This window comes from Mustela nivalis (genome assembly GCF_964662115.1).
Source record: "Mustela nivalis genome assembly, chromosome: 13".
Classification (NCBI taxonomy): Eukaryota; Metazoa; Chordata; class Mammalia; order Carnivora; family Mustelidae; genus Mustela; species Mustela nivalis.
In genome coordinates, this window is record NC_139032.1 from 86150441 (window position 1) to 86163635 (window position 13195).

Here is a 13195-nt window from a genome sequence, read left to right on the forward strand (position 1 = left end):
CCCGATTGAACTCTTTCAAACTAATCAAAACAGAGGTGACATACCCAGGAATCAGACAGCCCCTAGTTTTTGACTTGTGTCTATCACTTGCTGGGTGACATTAAGGAAGTCACTTAACCTCTCTGAGCCCCTATTTCCTCTTCAAAAATTTGAGTTATAAGGCAGGGTTGTTTAGAATACTAAAAAATATCGACAGGAAGCACAGTGCTTGACCCACAAGAGGAGCTCAATAAACAAGAGCTGTTCCTACTGGCTCATATTTTCTTTTAAATAATTATTTTATGAAAAGAATGCCAGGCTGGCTTAGTCAGTAGAGCATGAGATTCTTGATCCTGGGGTCAGGAGTTTGAGCTCTATGCTGGGTATAGAAATTACCTAAAAATATAGACATAAACACATAAATAAATGAGAGGAAAAAGAACACCATACTTCAGGGAACCCAAGACATCACCCTTTGCGACATGCACCATTTCTTATGCACCATCAAGAGAAATCACTGCCAGTTAAAACTACCAGGAGCACACTGACTGTAAGAAGATGTACCTTGATTTTAAATATGTTAAAATGTGAATAAATGGGCATCAGCCTCGATGAGATACAGCATGTACACAGAAAGCAAAATCAGCGTGAGCCGAAGGGGGATAAGACACAGCGGTTTCCTGTCTGCCCCTCCCTCTCTCCCCAAAAACAACCACTACTGACTCTCTCAGATGATTTTTTCCCAGCACTTACACATCTCCTATTTCTACATTACAAGCACATATGGCTATCTTTTGATACATTCATTTTAACCATTAGCTACACCTACCCTGTCTCCCTGTCTACCTTATGCTACCTACTGACCACCTGTTGGGATGGAGGACTTAGCTCCTCCTGCATCACCCCTCCCCCCATTTCCTCTCCTCTACTGTCCATTGTGGAAATAACGTTGCATTTACGGGTTAAATCACACCATACTTCAGATTTGTACACTTCTTTTTTTTTTTTTTAAGTTTATTTATTTAAGTCATCTCTATACCCAACATGGGGCTCAAACTCACAACCCCAAGATCAAGAGTCATGCACTCTTCCGACTGAGCCAGCTAGACGCCCCAGATTTGTACACTTTTTTACACAACTCACTGAATAGATTTGGTTTTTGCCTGTTGTGAACAATGCTGCTATGAACATTCCTGAACAAGCCTTTGGGCAGACCTATGTTTTCATTCCTTTTGGGTAAATACCTAAGGGTAGATTTTCTGGGTGTGTAGGAAGTGTAGGTTTAATTTTATAAGAACCGCAAGTTTGTTTTCTAAAGTGGTGATCCAGGGAACCTGGGTGGCTCAGTTGGTTAAGCATCTACATTCCAGTCAGGTCATGATCCCGGGGTCCTGGGATCCCTGTGTTGGGCTCCACGTTCAGCAGGGAGTCTGCTTCTCCCTCTGCCCCTCCCCCACCCACACCCCAGCTTGGGATCTCCCTCCTTTTTCTCGCAAATAAAAAAAATCTTCTAAAAAAATTTTTAGGGGCTCTGTCGTTAAGCTCAGCAGGAAGCCTGCTTCTCCCTCTCCCACTCCCCCTGCTTGTGTTCCCTCTCTCACTCTCTCTCTCTGTCAAATAAATAAATAAATAAATAAATATTTTTAAAAATTTAATAAAGTGGTATTCCATTGTACATTTCTATCAGCAGGAGATGAGAGTCCCAATTATTCCACACCCTCATCAACACCTGGACTTTTCAGTCTTTTTAAGCGTGGACCATCAAGTGGGCATTAGAGGTCTATCTCATTGTGGATTTAATTTGTTCTTCCCTTACGACGAATGACATTAAGTGTCTTCTTACATGCTTATTGGCCATTTGTATATCTTCTTTTGTGAGGAAGCTGTTCAAATATTTTGCCCATTTTTAAGTTGAGTTGTACGTCTTATTATCGAGTTGTAAACGTTGTTTGTATATTCTGGGTGCAAGTTCTTTGTCAGGGATAGGTACTGGAAATATTTTTCTCCCAGTGTGTATCTTGCCTGTTCACTCTCTTGACGATGACTTTTGAAGAGCAAATTTTACATTGGGATAGAGTCTAATTTATTAAGCTCTCCTTTTTATACTTTGTGCTTTCTGTGACCCTTTTGAGAAATTTTTTTAAAATCTTACTGTGGTTTTGGTAGGGAGACAAATTGGGTGTGTATGATGGCTCCATCATCTTGCCAAAGAACTTCTCTTCGCTCCTTTGTTTGGTGGGAAACTCACCTTGCTTTGTATTCCCTTCTATCACGGGACATGAGACGGACACGGCAGAAGCAGCAAGCAGATCGAGCTTTCACTCCCGACTCCAACCACCCACAGTTCTCTAGTCTTGGGAAAGTCACTGAATCTTTTGTCCCAATCCAGGGAGAAGAGAAACATCGTGACCTCAGGGGAAAGTGGCAAGGTCAGACAAGGTGAGAGCTGTCCCAGGCTTTTGGTAGGTAAGCCAGTGGCAGCCTTTCAGCCACCGCAGACTTTTACTGTCTGGGCTCAGGTCTGGCAGGCTCTTAACATCCTCACTGCAGGGGAGGGAAACCGAGGCCATGAAGAGAAGCGGAAACAAAATCACATAACTTGTCCAGGCAGGGAAGGGTCCCCAATTTCTGTTGGTTCCTAAGCTCTCTCCACACCCAGAGCTTCCTCTGGGCTAGATGGGCTGGTAGAACTGGCTATGTTCTCTCCCCCGGGATAGCAAGAGAGCCTGCTCCTTGCCAACAGGACACTCCTAAGGCCCAGCCTAGAACGCGCTGGGCTGGGCCTGACTGTGGTCTCTAGCGCCACCTATAGGGCACATGGATATAACCACTCGCCGCCCAGCTTCTCAGAGCGCAGATTCTTCCAACTTCGGGCTGGGACGGCGCCTGGGAGCAGAGCGCCCCCAGTGGCCGCCCAGAGCCTTGCGCCCTCCTCTGGTCTCTCGGGGAATTGCCCCATAATCCCATCAAGGTAGGAAGCAGCAGTACTGAAAAGATTCTGAGATGACTTCAGTAGAAAGATTCAGCATTGATTTCTGTGCCACTATAAAAGAAAAAAGCACTAACAAGTAAAATATGACACAGCATTTATCACTTAGAAATTTCATTTTCTATTTATTGATGGCGTTCTTTTAAACGTAGGTTTTTAAAAAAATCATGTATCTAATATTGTACATACACACGATTCAAATAATTTAGTGAAGATGTTCCTGAGACTTTTGCACAGGCAGAGTCTGACTTTTCTGCATCACCTTTTCCTTCAGAGTCATTGAAGTCTGTGTTGTTCCAGACATTATTGTCCTTGGTCGTTAAGAGCACGGGCAACACCGGTTTTCTTCAGGGTATGCTACTCCTGTCTCAGGATGTCCTCGCAAGCGCCAAGCTTTGACACATAGGCATAGGTATTCATGAATATGTCACAGTTGCTATCTTGTCCCTTGCAGTTGTAAAATATATTCGGACTTCAGAGATGTTTAAATGTGTGGGGAAACACATCTTAGAATGGATGAAGTCTGGTGTCTGCATTACATGTTCAACAAAACTACAGGGGTCCCTGCCCTATGCCACACCTGTGCAAGGGGCCCAAACAAGACTGTCTCGTTTCTGCTCTCAGGGAGCTCATAATGTCACTGGGAGACAGAAATCAGACAAATAATCATGCAGACATAATTGTTTAATGACCACAATTGTGTTATGAAAGGGATAAGCAGCAGGAGTGACTGTGTCTGGGGTCAGAGAGAGCTTCCCTGAGGAAGTGGCATCTGAGCTCTGATAAAAGAATAGGACCTAGCTGGGAAGAGAGGCCAAAGACATGCAAGGCAGAGGCATCAGTGTGTGTAAAGGCCCTGGGGTCAGAAGGAGTAGTTTAGGGGGCTCCAGTTTGTCTGCAGTGTGACAAATGATGGGGAGAGTCATGGGAACTGGAACTGAGAGGTGGGAAGGGGCAGATCACGAGGGCCTTTTCCCAAAACACAATAGGAAGATGCTATAGGGCTTTAAGTTGAGATAGAAACTGAGGTTCAAAGAGGCTAGTCACAAAGAGTTTTAGAAACGAACTCAGGTCTGGCTGGTTCTGGCACCCATGATTTCACTCCTGCTGGAGGGGCCAAAGGGGACTATCTGCTCTACCTCCTCACTGTCCGGCTGAGGAGACTGGGGCCTAGGAAGGGAAATAGTCTGGCTCTACCTGAGTGGCACAGTAGGACAGGGACTAATCTAGAACCCAGATCTCCAGCCCCCAGCTTCCTTCTCACACCCAGCTCTTCCTGTCCTGACCCAGCTTTAGCCAAGGCCCCACCTTCACCCATCCCCGGGAAACGATTGGTGGTTGGAGAGCAAAGGTCTGTCTCTTCTTTGGCCCCAAGTAGCTATGTCAACCAAGTGTTCCTGTTTCCCAGTTTGTGCTGGCGGTGGTTGGTTAGAACCTGAATCCTGGAGCTTCCAAGGCCACCCCAGGTCTCAGTAGACCAAGACTCCTGATGCAATCGAGTGAAACCTGCATTGCACTTTCCTCAGGCCACTCTGCCAGGGATGGGTCAAACTCCAGTTCTGCTGACCTCCCACCCAGGCTTGACAGCAAAAGGGCTCTGAGCACATTGGGGCACACACAGTTCCAAGATACGGGGCCGACCAGCCAGGCATGTCTGCAGCCTCACCTGTCAGCACAAACCCCGGACGGAAGGTCCTGGGACAACTTAGTGCTTTCGATTTTTTATTTTTTCCAGGAAAAATTTCTGGAACTGAACTTGCCGAGTCAAAGAAACCTGCATTTAAAGATGTGATGAATGATCAACAAATAGTCCACCTAGGATTTTGCACCAGTTTCCACTCTTTATAACAGGATACGAAGAGTGTTGTCCATTATCCATCACCAGCAATGCCTGAGAGCTCTCTTTTTGATTTTTGCAAGTCGGACAGCTGAGCCCCTCTCGTTACTGTTTGAATTTTGTTACTGTTTGAATTTGCGCTGTTTGTCATGGAAGAGAGATTCTCAGACTCCATGTTCTCAAAGTAACCTATGGCATGTGTTACGAGAAGATGAAAAGGCATGCACCGAGTGAGAGAAAATATTTGCAAAAACTGAGTTAGCAAAGAACTTGTATCTGGATATAAAGGAACTCTAGGGGTGCCTGGGTGGTTCAATTAGTTAAGCCTTCAGCTCTGGTCATAATCCCAGGGTCCTGGGATCGAGCCCCGCATCAGGCTCCCTCTCTCTCTGCCTGCTGCTCTGCCTACTTGTGACCTCTCTCTCTCTCTGTGACAAATAAATAAATAAAATCTTAAAAAAATAATAAATAAAATATTCTAAAAAAAGAATTCCAAACACTTATTAATAAGAAGACCATTTAAATAGAATAGATACCCCATCAAAGAAGATCTACAGATGGCAAGTAACCACACCATTGGTCTTCCTTCATGCAAATGAAACCTGCAACGAGATACCACTTCACACAAACTGGAATGGTTAAAATGAAAATGCCACCGAATGTTGGCAAGAATATGGAGCGCTGGAAACTGTCAGACACTGTTTGTGGGGATGTGAAATGAGGCATTCGCTTTGAAAAACAGCTTGACGGCTTCTTAAACCACGAAACACACACCAACCATATGATCCAGCCGTTCCACTCCTAGGGATTTATCCAAGGGAAGGACAGCATTTGTATCTACAAAGACTTGTACACAAGGGTCTGCAGCAGCTTTCTTTGTCATACTCGAATATTGGAAACAACTAAATGTCCATTAGTATGTGATTAGATAGGTTAGTGACTGTATAGCCTAGTCAGCAGTAAAAGAGAGAGCTCTGGATAAACACGTCGATATGGATACATGCCCAAATAATTAGACTGAGAAAAAAAAAAAAAAGCCAGATAAAGGAAGGGTGAATGCTGTGTGATTTCGTTTGGGTAGAATTCTGGAAAATGCACACCATCTATAGTGGCAGAAAACTGACCAAGGGTTGCCTGGGGAAGTGGTGGGAGGAAGCAGGGAAGAAAGGATGATTATAAAGAGGAACCAAGAGACTTAGCGTTGATGGGAATTTTCATGGCAATTCTCATTGCCTTAATTATGGTGATGGTTTCACAGATACACATACATACTCATCAAATTGTTAGGGGCGCCTGGCTGGCTCAGTGGGAAGAGCATTGTGACTCTTGGTCTCGGGGTCCTGAATTCGAGCCCCAGATTCAGTGTAGAGATTACTACAAAAAATAAATAAATAAAAATAATTAAAGATAAACTTTAAAAATTGTTAAATATATGGAATTCATTGTCTATCAGTTATACCTCAAAAAATCTGTAAAAAAAAAAATACAGATAATTGGGTCCTATCAGACCTACCTAGTGATCACAGATTGTACATGGGAGGGTCCAGGAATCTGCATTTTAGACAGATTCCAGATCATTTTTTTCCCCAGGTCTTTTCAATGCATACCAAAGTGTGAAAGGCACTGACTGCTATAGCAAAATCCTTCTACCACCTATACCTCATGTTACCAAGACCTCTCCTGTAGGAAAGAGTCGTTGAAGCAGGGCCTCTTTGGTGAGAACCTGCTCCATATGGAGAGAGGGTGTCCTGAATCACAAAATGTTGGTCATTTTACAGATAAGGAAACTGAGACCTTGGGAAGTAAGCGAATTCTCAGGTAAGGGTCTCTTGGCTCCAAGTAACAGACATCACCGAGTTAGTTACCCCAAAAGTCGAAGGGGCTATAAAAACACAGGGGCACTGCAGGCAATGGGCAAGGGGGACTCACGAAGCCGAGATCAGGATGAGGAACAGTACGAAACATTGGTAACTTAGGTCGGACTCTCCACCTTGACTCTTCTTGCTCCTTCTCTCCTTCCTCTCCCTCTGCTGAGCACCCTTTTCTAGATCCTGGAGTGGGAGGAGGAGCGAGGCTCAAACAGCCACAAAGACTGATTGGGTCCCTAAGTCTCAATTCCAAATTTAGGGGAAAGCAAGCTGACTGGCTCAGTTTGGACCACAGTGGGATCGCGTGGTTCAGCCGGCGCGGGAGGAGAGCCGAAACGAAGAGCAGGGGTAAGCAGGTGTTCTCAAACTGGAGACTTAATAAGAACCACCTGGGAGCTTGTTAAGACACCTCACCCGCCCCACTCCTGGCTGACACCCCAAGGTCTGTTTCAGTTGGTCGGGATGGGGGCTCAGAAATGTGCATTAACAGCGAATGAATGAATGAAGTTCCTCGGGTCAGAACTTGAGAAACAGCTAGTCTAGGCAGAAGCTCTGAAGGTATTTTGACCTAGAATCTGAATCACAGACCCTTAGGGTGGGACCCCGAAGGGCTCTTAGCTGCTCTTGACAAACGACAGAAGCAAAACGGGAGATTTGCTTATACTGTGCCTGGAGCCTGGAAGGTAGATGCGGTTTCAGGAACTGCTGGATCAAAGTACTGGAGCCCCAGCTGAAATCCTTCTCCATCGGCTGCTTACCCTTTCTGCATTCGTAGGTAGGCTGTCTCGATGGGGTGACCTCCCCAGGGCAGACTCTCATAGGTCCAGCTGGGTCACGTGAACACCCTTACCCAATCACTGTGGCAGAGGCTTTGCTCTCGGGGACCAGACCTGGACAACAAGCGTTAAGGCTGAAGCCAGAACTGGGCTCATATTGCCCGAACTCAGAATGGAAGAGGATTGGTTCATGAGGACCAGACTGGAGGAGCCCTGGGTGCTGAGCAGGCACTAAAACCAGCCAGAAGAGATTGTGGATGTCTCTTGGCCCAACCTCCCATCCGGACAGGACCCTCTTGGAGGCCTGCCTGGAAACTGTTTCTGCCAGCCTCACCCTCCACAGCCGTTCCCTCCAATGGCCAGTACCCATTTGTGCTTGGTTCTTTTTCTTTTTCTTTTCAAGATTGTATTTTTTTATTTGACAGGGAGAGAAAGAGCACAAGCAGGGGGAGCAGCTGGCAGAGGGAGACGCAGGCTCCCTGTTGAGCAAGGAGCCGATGTGGGGCTCTATCCCAGGACCCTGGGATCATGACCTGCATCAAAGGCAGATGCTTAACCAAATGAGCCACCCAAGCGCCCCTGAGCTTGGTTCTTGACAGGTGGGTGGCATCTGCATATCATTGCCACAAATCAAGACTGACTCAGCTTCCAGCAAAGCAAAGAGCCCAACCCAGACCCTCCCAGTGAGTCAGGCCCGGCCTGGGTAAAGGAGGGCTGTCCACACCGGGGACCATTCCCCTAGGACTGGCAACCCCATCGTGTGGATGGGGAGACTGAGGCACGAGAGAAACAGGGACCTGGGACCTAGGCCTCCTGCTTACCAACCTCTGCCTCCAGCTGCCTTCCTCTGGCTTCTCCCACGGGGTACAAGCTGGCCCCTAAAGGGTTAAGTGCAGAGCTCACAGGCTGGTTTCCGTGGGCTGACTCTAGCCCACAGGTGTGTTTTGTTTGGCTTGTACAGGGTTTACAAATATTTAGTCGTCAATATGTTTAAACTGGGAGATTTCACATAAAAGCCCAGATTTCTGGCTGGTTTTGTAAAAAGGAAATCTCTGGCAGGATGGGCCTGCATTCCTGACTGTCGGGCTTGCCTGAAGCTGAGTTCAGCCTCCAGCCAGCCAGCCTTCTGCAGGCCGGGGACAGCTTATCTGAGCCAAGGGACTCTCTTCTGAGTGGCTGTAGGCAGGAGTTCAAGAACTCAGGATTAGCAGAATCTTGGAGAACATGTAGCAAGGGGTCCTCAGGTGGGCCCCTTCCTGCCTTCTCATTTCTTTATATTCTTTACCCCGCTGTAAGCCAGGCCTTGTGTGGAGCCCTGGGGCCTCCCTGTCACCAGGCACTGCCCTCCCTGATTCATCCACTTCATTCTCCTCACTGAATCCTCTCGTTACCCCCAACAGGCAGGGGCTATGCTGGAGAGGAAGCCTCACTGCCAGGTGTGGTGATGCGACCCGCCCCAGGTCACAGCCCTCAGGTGAGGCAGGGCCTCTGGGGCGGAGTTCCTGATATACCTGTCCCCAGTCCTGGGTCCAGGCCACAGCTCTGGAAGGCTGATTCACACTCACGTGCTCACGGAACGTTGACTCACAAAGAGGATCCTGTGTAGACAGGACGTCTGGGGTGACCTCCCAGCTCTGCCATCAGAGTGAGTCTGATGCCATCAGGTGAGTCTTGCTTCAGTGTCTTTATCCGTCCAATGAGGGAAATGAAAACATCTACACTACAATAAAAAAGGTTATCAGGGGTGCCTGGGTGGCTCAGTGGGTTAAAGCCTCTGCCTTCGGCTCAGGTCATGATCCTAGGGTCCTGGGATCGAGCCCCGCATTGGGCTCTCTGCTCGGCGGGGAGCCTGCTTCCTCTTCTCTCTCTCTCTGCCTGCCTCTCTGCCTACCTGTGATCTCTGTCAAATAAAATAAATAAAATCTTTTTAAAAAAAAAAAAAAAAGGATTATCAAATACCCACTGGGGGGCTGTGCCATGTGCTTGAAAAGTAACTACGAATAAGACTGGTGTTGTGGCTCTAGGACAATGGTTCTTACGGGGTGGGGGGCATTCTGCAATGTCTGGGCACAGTTCCAATCATCACCACTGGCTCAGATGTGACCCTGGCATCTAGCATGTACAGCCCGGGAAGCCGCAAACATCCTCCAGCACGTAGGCCAGCCCCCTGCCCCGCCATCCAGAGGAATGATCCCGTCCAAAAAAATAATCGTGGTGAGGTTGAGAAACTCTCCAAAGGCAGGACCCAGACATTTAAACATGCTGTTGGAGTATGTGGGAAGCTCACTGTGTGACCCCAGACGACTGCCTGGAGGAGGTGACGCCCACACTAAATCTGAAGGATGAGTAGAAGTTAGGAAAGTGATGAGGAGGAAGATTGTTCTGGGTAAGAGGAACAGCAAATGTAAAGGTTCAGAGGGTAGAAAGAGCCTGACTGATTGATTGATTGATTGATTGATTGATTTGAAGGAGTACAAGCAGGGAGAGCCTCAGGCAGCAGGAGTAGCAGGCTCCCTGCTGTGGGGCTCGATCCCAGGACCCCAAGATCATGACCTGAGCAGAAAGCAGAGGCTTAACTGACTGAGCCACCCAGGCATCCCCTATTTTTTTTTTTTTTTAAGATTCATTTAGGAGAGGGGTACCTGGGTGGCTCAATGGGTTAAAGTCTCTGCCTTCAGCTCAGGTCATGATCCCAGGGTCCTGGGATCTAGCCCCGCATCAGGCTCTCTGCCTCCCTCTCTGCCTCCTTGTGATCTCTGTCAAATAAATAAATAAAATCTTAAAAAAAAAATTTATTAGGAGAAAGAAAGTGCATGCACACCCATATGAGCAGGGAGAGGGGCAGAGGGAGAGGGAGACAAGCAGACTCCGCACCAAGCGCAGAGCCTGCCGCCTCGGGGCTCCATCCCAGCACCCTGAGATCACGACCTAAGCCTAAACCAAGAGCCAGACACTTAACTGACCAAGCCACCCAGATGCCTTGAGCCTGACATTTTTAAGGAAGTCAACTTTTTTTCCCTTGCAGTTTATTGAGATATAATCAAATGATAAGGAAGTAAACTTTCACTGTGGCTGGAATGAAGTAGCATCAGGCCACGGAAGGTCCCCTGTAGGTCACATTCAGGAGCTTATACCAGCCCGAGAGTTGAGGGAAGTCACTGAAAAGATAGAACAGGGAGTGGCCTGGTTACGTTTGCTTTCAAAGACCCTCCTTGGAAGGACCTAGAGGCAGTGAGGCCACCTTGCGGGGGGTGGGGGGGTAGGGGGGCTGCTGTGGGTAACGCAGATAAGAGAAAGGTGGATGGATTTGAGGGATATCAGGACTCTTAACACCTGGAGGATACAGGGGTGAGGCTGTGGGAAGAAACAAGGATGTCACCTAGGCTTCTAGCTTGGGCATCTGGGGCGTGGGGTGGGGGTCACTCTCAGAGGTGGGCTAGAGCCAGGAACACAGGGGATAAGGCTACAGAAACCACGTGGCTCCCAGTGAAGGGATCTGTTGAAAAGCAAGCAAGTCCACAAGAGTTAGGGGTACAGTGTGAGGAGCTGTGGGGCTGCACAGCAGGGGAGAGCCTACCCTGGTGCATAGGGGGCTGGAAAGGGCCCTGCTCAGACAGGTGACTGTCATTTTACGCTCTGACCACTTTCGACAAAGCTCCCGTTGTGATCTCAAGAGACCACTCACTAGTTACCCCTTTGGAGGATCAAGACACTGTCATAATGACGACGGCCGATGTCTGTTGAGCACATGTGAACATGGAATGTCATCGGCACATGCTAAGTGTTATGGACACGATCTCGTAAAATGAGTTCATACATCAGTGCTGCTCATGGTCGGTACTCAGTAAACGGTAGCTATTTCCACTGAATAACACCTTGTGACACCCCTAGCAAGTATGGGCTGTTAGTTATCATCCCCATTTTTACTTTAAAAAAAAAAAATTTCAGGGGCACCTGGGTAGCTCAGTGGGTTGGGCCTCTGCTTTCAGCTCAGGTCATGATCTCAGGGTCCTGGGACTGAGTCCCGCATCAGGCTCTCTGCTCAGCGGGGAGACTGCTTCCCCTCTCTCTCTGCCTGCCTTTCTGCCTACTTGTGATCTGTCTGTCAAATAAATAAATAAAATATTTTTTAAAGATTTTATTTATTTATTTGTTAGAGAGAGAGAGTGAGAGAGAAAGAGCGCGAGCACAGGCAGACAGAGGCAGAGAGAGAGGCAGGTTCCCCGCCGAGCAAGGAGCCCCATATGGGACTCGATCTCAGGATGCTGGGATCATGACCTGAGCCGAAGGCAGCTGCTTAACCAACTGGGCATCCAGTTGGCTCAGTAACCAACTGAGCCACCCAGGCATCCCAATAAAATATTTTTTTTTAATTTTTTAAATTTCATTTTGGAGGGGTTCTGGGTGGCTCAGTCGGTTGGGCGTCTGACATGAGATCGAGCCCCATGCATCGGGCTCTGCACTCGACAGGGAGTCACCCTGCAATTCTCTCTCCCTCTGCTCTTCCCCCCTTGCTCTCTCTCTCTCTCTAAAATAAGTAAGTAAATCTTAAAAAAAGAAAAAATTTCTCATTTTTAAGTAATCTCTACGTCCAAAGTGGGGCTTGAACACACAACCCCAAGATCAAGATTCACAAGCTCCACCGACCAAATCAGCCAGGTGCCCCTTTCACCCCTGCTTTAGAATTAAGAAAACTGAGGTCCAGCAAAGTTGAGACACAGTGTGTAAAGGATGGAACCCAGCTCAAGCCCAAACCTGCCTGAGCTCAGGGCCTTTCCCGGCCTCTCCATCCTTCTCAGCCAACTCTATATAGAGTAAGAAACAAAAGGATCCCTTTGTGAAAGATTTCCATCAAAGTGGTTTAAAATGTAAAAGGCTTCACTACCTGCCCTGGCTTGGAGGATCTCCTTTATGTAAGATCCCACATTTTAGGAAGAACTCCCAAAAAGGCATCCCAATGTAAGTGACAGCTCTCCAGTAGCACCAACAGGGAGAGGGGAGTTCAGTTCTGTTAAGCCACCCCTTTCCCTCTTAATAGGAATGTCCAAAGCCTAAGGAGAGTTGGAGAGGTCATTATTTCCATTTCATGTGCTTCCTGGGCCTCCTCATTCGACCCAGAAACTCCAGGCCAGGTTCAAGTGGTCGCTAGGTGGTTTCACATCTGACTGGTAGCAAGCTCAGCATTGTTAAGAACAGGAGTTAAGGGGCATTTGGGTGGCTCAGTCCGTTGGGCATCTGCCTTCAGCTGAGGTCAAGATCCCAGGGTCCTGGGATCGAGCCCTATATCAGGTTCATGCTTAGCTGAAAGCCTGCTTCTCCCTTTCCCTCTGCCTGCTGCTCCTCCTGCTGTGCTCTCTGTTGAATAAATAAATGAAATCTTAAAAACAAAAACAGGAGCTAAGGGCATGGGCCACCCCAGAGAATAAGGTAGCTGTGTGGTTTTAAGCAAGTTGCTTAACCTCTCTGATCCTCAGTATCCTCACCTGCAAACCGAGAATAGCATTATTGCCTAACTCACGGGACTGTTGCAAGGAGTAAATGAGGTAATGCTTATAAGGCCTAGTCAGAGCAGGGGCTTGATAGTTCTCAGCTTTTATTATTACTAACTATGAGAGAGAGTCCTAACTATGTCCTGGAAGGTTAGGATCCCTCCAGAATGAAGGCCAATCTTACGTGAGACTCTTTGCTGGGCAGGACTTCTCAACCATCAGAAGCAGCTCCTGGGAACCAGCCTCAATGGGGCACG